The sequence below is a fragment of the Pygoscelis adeliae genome, unplaced genomic scaffold, assembly GCF_000699105.1.
Source record: "Pygoscelis adeliae isolate BGI_AS28 unplaced genomic scaffold, ASM69910v1 Scaffold67, whole genome shotgun sequence".
NCBI lineage: Eukaryota > Metazoa > Chordata > Aves > Sphenisciformes > Spheniscidae > Pygoscelis > Pygoscelis adeliae.
Window position 1 is genome coordinate 4,832,336 of NW_008825271.1, and position 5,713 is coordinate 4,838,048.

Sequence of the window (5,713 nt, forward strand, 5' to 3'; positions counted from 1 at the left end):
CCCAGTTTATGTACTGAGCATGACGTCACATGGTATGGAATGTCCCTTTGGCCAGTTTGGGTCAGCTGTCCTGGCTGTGCCCCCTCCCAGCTTCTCGTGCACCTGCAGCCTTCTCAGTCGGTAGAGCATGGGAAGCTGACAAGTCCTTGGCCAGTGTAAGCACTACTTGGCAACAACTAAAACATCGGTGTGTTATCAACATTGTTCTCGTCCTAAATCCAAAACACAGCACTGTACCAGCTACTAAGAAGGAAATTATCCCTGCTGAAACCAGGACAGTGGGATACTCCTGATAGCGAGCAGAAACCTGGGACGCAAATTAAAGACCTGATGGAGATGCTGGGGGTGGACAGCCTGCGGGGGCTGAGCTCACAGTGACACAAGCTTTTCCTGTCTGTAAGTATTTCTGCTTTCTGAACGAGGTTCACAGGCAAGATTATGAGTTTCCCTTGCAATAGCTGAACTTCATGACCCAGGTCAATACCCTACAGCAATGTGCAACTTTTGGAAGCCCTCAACTCACAATGTCATTTAGGAGAGATATCTTTGTGCCTTTTAAAGATGGCCTGCACATTCACCGGTTGGTGAAAGGTTTGTTTGGTTTTTTCCTAAGAAAGGAACCTTTCTGTTCACTTGAAATTTTTTTAATAATTTATCAGTTAAAGGACTAAAATTCATCACACAATTTGTTGAGGACCAAATAATGGCTTATAGAAATGCTTAAGTGAGACATAAAGTATCTGTTAACTTGTATTTATTAGTTTCCTTAGTGAAATGTAAGCCTGTGAGCATCCTCCAGAATGACTTACATGACTGAAGCTCAGTAAGCTGCAGGTTTGGTTTTGGTTGCAAGAACCTCGTATGCCATTTGCTGTAACAGAGAAACCTGAAGCCTAACCAAGACAGTATTATTCTTTCTGAAGAGCTGACTTGAGGGATGAGCGAAAGGAAGGCTCCTAGGTGGCCTTCCTTCTGTCTTTCTCCTTGATTCCTCTTGTCTGGGTAGTCCTTTGTCGGTTGACCAGCGCCATCCGCAGACCTGTCAAGCAGGAGTTCAGCTGTCTTGGCCAAAGCATCACTAATACTTTGTATAGAGAGAGTTTGTTAGAGAAGTCCTCATGAAACTGAGTATTGAGTTCTATAAATAAAAATAGGAAACAGATGGCACCAGTTTCAAAAGTTAAGTGGTTTTTAACTAGTTCAGTAACTAATGTTCTTATATACCTACAAAAATATTACAGTTTTATCTTTGCAAAGATCAAAAGAACAACTTTGAAGCACTTGCCAGGCACACGCAGCCATGCGTTTTAATAGATGGCAGACCAAGTGTATCCTTACAGTAATGGGACTGATTTGCCGATTTCAAATTCCCCCATGTATTCCTGCAGTGAATAAAGCCTAATGACTGCTCTGGTTTAGTTGTTTTTTTTTTTTTTTTTTAATTACTACTACTCTGGATCCAGTGTTGCCTCAAACATACTGCAGATATTAAGAGAAGAGAAGCCTGCAAGTCTGGGGTCTGAGAGAGAGCCCGGTAAGGAAGCGTTTCATATGAGGAAGAAGTAGGAAGCCTCTGGAGCTGCCCAGATCTCCTCAAGGGGCTGAGTATGTCAGCATCCACCCCCGTTTAGATCAATCTGCTTATTCATGGGTATCTCTTTTAACTTCCAGAAAGAGACGGGGAGAAGTAAGACCATAGCATGCCTCACTTAGGTTGGTACAAGCTGGCTCTGCGCTGCAACGTGGTCTCTCGGACAGGTTGTACATATGATGTCTAACATGACCAAACCCACAGGAGATGGAGCACTGTCTAGCAGCAAGTGGAAATGTTGTGTGCCAGCTGCTGCAAACTCAGAAAACTGTCTTCCAGTTGTACAATTTGTTCTGAAGGCAGAAGAGGCCGTTTCTCCCGCTCTTCTGGAGTCTAGACTTTTTTAGAGTTACAGCTGAGCTAAAGATTGCTCTTATGTGAGATGCCGACTTTTATTAGTTTGTCTGCAAAACAGCTGCTTCTGCTTTCCACAAACACTGAACACTGGTTTAAAGTCTGTCTCTCTCCTGTGCCTTGCTGCTCTGCTCGTTAAGCCAAACCCCATGCTACCAGCGGGGAATGCCGCTGTGGGCGCCGTGGCTCTTGGCTCCTTTTATCTTACTGAAACTTGGCTTCCCAGGACACGGGCTTCTGTTTTGTTTGCCTGGTTTGTTTGTTACGTGCATGTTTGTTTGTTTTTAAGGAGTCTAACCTTTTACTCAGCTTGATTGAAAAGCATATTTTTGGCAGTGGTGATGGAAATATAGACCCCAGTTAAGAAACCCCTGGATCTGGTAACGGTACCCTTCTTCTGCAGACCCCATTAAAATGGCCTGGAGTTGAGTTTCCAGAAGGCCTATGCAAGACGCTGGAGGTCAATGTCACTTCCCAAATCTGTGCAAAAAGTCTGTGGCAGGGATGTTTTCTCAAATTCGGTCTTATTCATTAGACCTTAATGTGTCTCCTACAATAAAGAGAGAAGGAAAGGAAGTCAGCTTTCTTTTGGTAGGTAGATCATCAGCAGGTCACATTTAGTGACATTTCTAATGTGCTTTAAGAATTAGACAACACAGTCTTACCTCAGTGACAACAGAGGGAGAGACTCAGGCAGAACTTGGGATCCCACTGCCCCTTTAGGCATGTAAGAGTTTAGCATTTAGTTCTCGGGTGTCCCATATTCAGCTGGCACCTCATATCTGGAGGCCCTGGGGTTTAGATACCACAGTTCCTGTTGGGTCTCTGGCTCTGCTTCTCAGGATGTCTCAGCGCAGCTGGTGCCAGCCATCCCTGCCGGTGTCCTATGGTTAAGCTCTCGCTCTTAGCTCCTCTGCCCACCTCTTCTGCAAGGCTTAACCCAGTTCCTAATCACCTGGCTCCTTCAGAAAACATGTCCAGAAGAGGAGAAAGTAGCACCTCCTCTTCTTCTCTATCTCAGTTGTAGGAGAATTTACAGAAGTCTGGGGAGCCCTCAGGTTCCAAAAAAATCCCCTCTGCCACAGGACTGGAGCAGGCATGGGGTATCTGCCCTGAAATTCTGTATGTATCCTGCTTATTGTAGGAAAAGGAGCAGTTGTGACAGCTTGTCTCACGTGCAGATTTCCCCCTGCCACAGCCTCTCGGACAGAAGATTACGGCTTTCCAGAGCCAGGCAAAGCCAGTGCCTCTGTGTGCAGGTGCAGTCTTGTCCAAATGCAGGCCAGATTAAACGTACGTGCTTGCGGCAACCCAGCTCTCGGCAGCTTCCCCACTGGCGGGGACAGGGAGCTGAGGGATCTCGTTGTCTCTGGTCTGTCCCGTCTTCCGGCTTTCCGCCCTGGAGGAGGGGTAATGGAGCAAGCAGGGGTGGATGCAAGCCCCCTCCGGACAGACGGCCCTGCAGCACCTCAGCGCCTTCACTACCTGATTTTCTCTTTAAAATGCAGTAGGGGTCCATCTAATTTGAGAGTCAATACACTGTTAAAGGCACAGCTCTATCTGCAATGTTGGTGTCTTCCATGCCAAAAGTTATAGCCAAAAGCAAGCGTTGGAGGGGCAGGAAAATCCCTGGCTGAACTCTGGAGCGGGAAGCGCCAAACTTTAAGGACAAAACAGGACAGAGAAGCCTCTGAGGCACAGTTGTGAGCCTCTCAACTCCCTGTGCCTCGAGGGCAGCTGGGGTGAGGCCCTTGCTCAGCCTGCGATTTCCAAATGCTTGCGCAACCAGGCGTGGCAGTGGTTGTGCAAGACCAGCAGCGCCAAGGCGGGCAGCGCCCCACCGGCCCCCCAGCAAGCCCCCCACCCCGGCTGCCTCCCATGCTGGGGGTGTCCTTCACCCCCTGACATGCCCCTGGGAGGTTTTGATCCTCTCAGGATGGCAGGATCTGGCCTGAGTAAGGCTGATCCTTGGGAAGACGAAGGAAGATCTATTAGTAATCGCCATTTCTTTATTTATTTTTGGGTATTTCCTGGTTTCAGTGTTGTGCAGTGTTTACCAAAGATGACCAACCAAAGTAAACCACCTGAATGAAAAATTGCAAATGAAAAAGCCAGCTGCACGGCAAAGCTAGTCCCTTGCCCTCGAGTGCTTTAGTCATTTCAGATTAGGTGCTCGCTTGCCATTCTCCTGCAGACAGGCTTATAAGGAATCGCCCTGAGACAAACCTGCCCCCGTACGCAGCCACCGGCAGAAAGCTTAGGCAGGTCTGGAAAGGCTCTCTAGCAAGAGGAGGGATTAACGTGCCTGCTTGTTAACTTCGGCAGCGTGTGTAGTCATCGTTGTGCCAGCAGAATTAGGGAAAGCAAATGGGGAGGGATTATTTTATGATCGGTGGCGTTCCTGGGGGGTGGGGTTCTTTTGAGGACTTCCTAGGAGGAGTAAAAAGCAGAGCGGAGAACAAAGCAGTTCCTTCATGGCTGGGAGGCTGTTTCGGCAGGAGGAGTGGTACAGAGCCAAAACGGATGGAAACACTCCCTTCTCCCTTAGTCCAGTTGCAGACCTGACTTACCCAGAGTGAGTCAGTGGTATCAATGTTGTCCTGTTACTTGGTGAGAAGTTATGAGCTCACAGATTTTTGTCTGGCAAACCAGCTTGCCAGCTCCTTGCCGAGTTTCCCATGAAAGAGAAGGGGCTGCCCAGCCTGGAGGCAGGATTTCTCCACCTGCAGAAACAGGGAACAAGTCAGACTCATTCATAGGTTGTGTTTCATCATGACAAGTTGTGAGGAAAACTTATTTTACAGAAAAAATGAGACCTCTCAACAGTAGGAGAGAAGAGTCCAGCCAGCTTTCACCTTATCCATCCCTTCTCCCGTTACTCCCTGCATTTTTGTTAGTGACTTTTGAAAGATACTATTCAACTGGAAGGCTTTGCAAACATCAGAGAGGACTCTATCAGATGGAAACATGGAGACAGCAGAGAGATGACCAAGAGGGAGTCCTCTCAACAGAGGGTCATGCATCTCAGTATGCTTTGCTTGGCCTTTTGGTCCCAGATGTGAGCTGGGAACAAAGAGTTCAAGGAACCAACCCCAGAGAAATAAAGTACTCTGAAGGACTGATTTTAAAGGAAATTTGTTGAACCTATTAATCATGGAACATACAGGAAATTACTTTAAAATGATGTCATAAAAATAGCACATGAAAGAAGTGTAAATGAAACATAATTTCTATAAATAGAAAAGAATCTTTATACTGACACTTGTGTAAGTTATAAGCTGAAAACAAACCAGGTGGCCAGTCTATTGGGTAAGAGTTGTTAAATGTTGGATGCTAGGACCCAAAGAAACAAAGATCTTTTTGTGCCTGCAGGTGCAAACCTCATGGTGAGTTCAGCATTGGAGGAATATCACCTGAACTGATACAAGGTAAGAGAGTGCATCTAATTAGATGCTCTTTCCCACAGTCGAGCAGATGTAAGGTAACCCTATGGTTATCTCTGAACCGACTTATTCTTGTCCGGTAGTTCCAGCTGTTGAGATGAAGGTTGGTTGTTTTTACTGCTTTTTTGCCTATGGTATTTCCTTTGATTTCTCTTCCTTTGATAACTCTTCTGTCCAAAAGCTGCAAACTACAGAGCAAAACTTGAAAGCATGAGTTACCATGCATCCTACACTTACTAGAGATCTACAAATGTCTTTTTAATATTACTACAACCCCCTGTTGCAATCTTTGTATAAGTTCCCTACTTGCTTTCAGGGGAAGAGC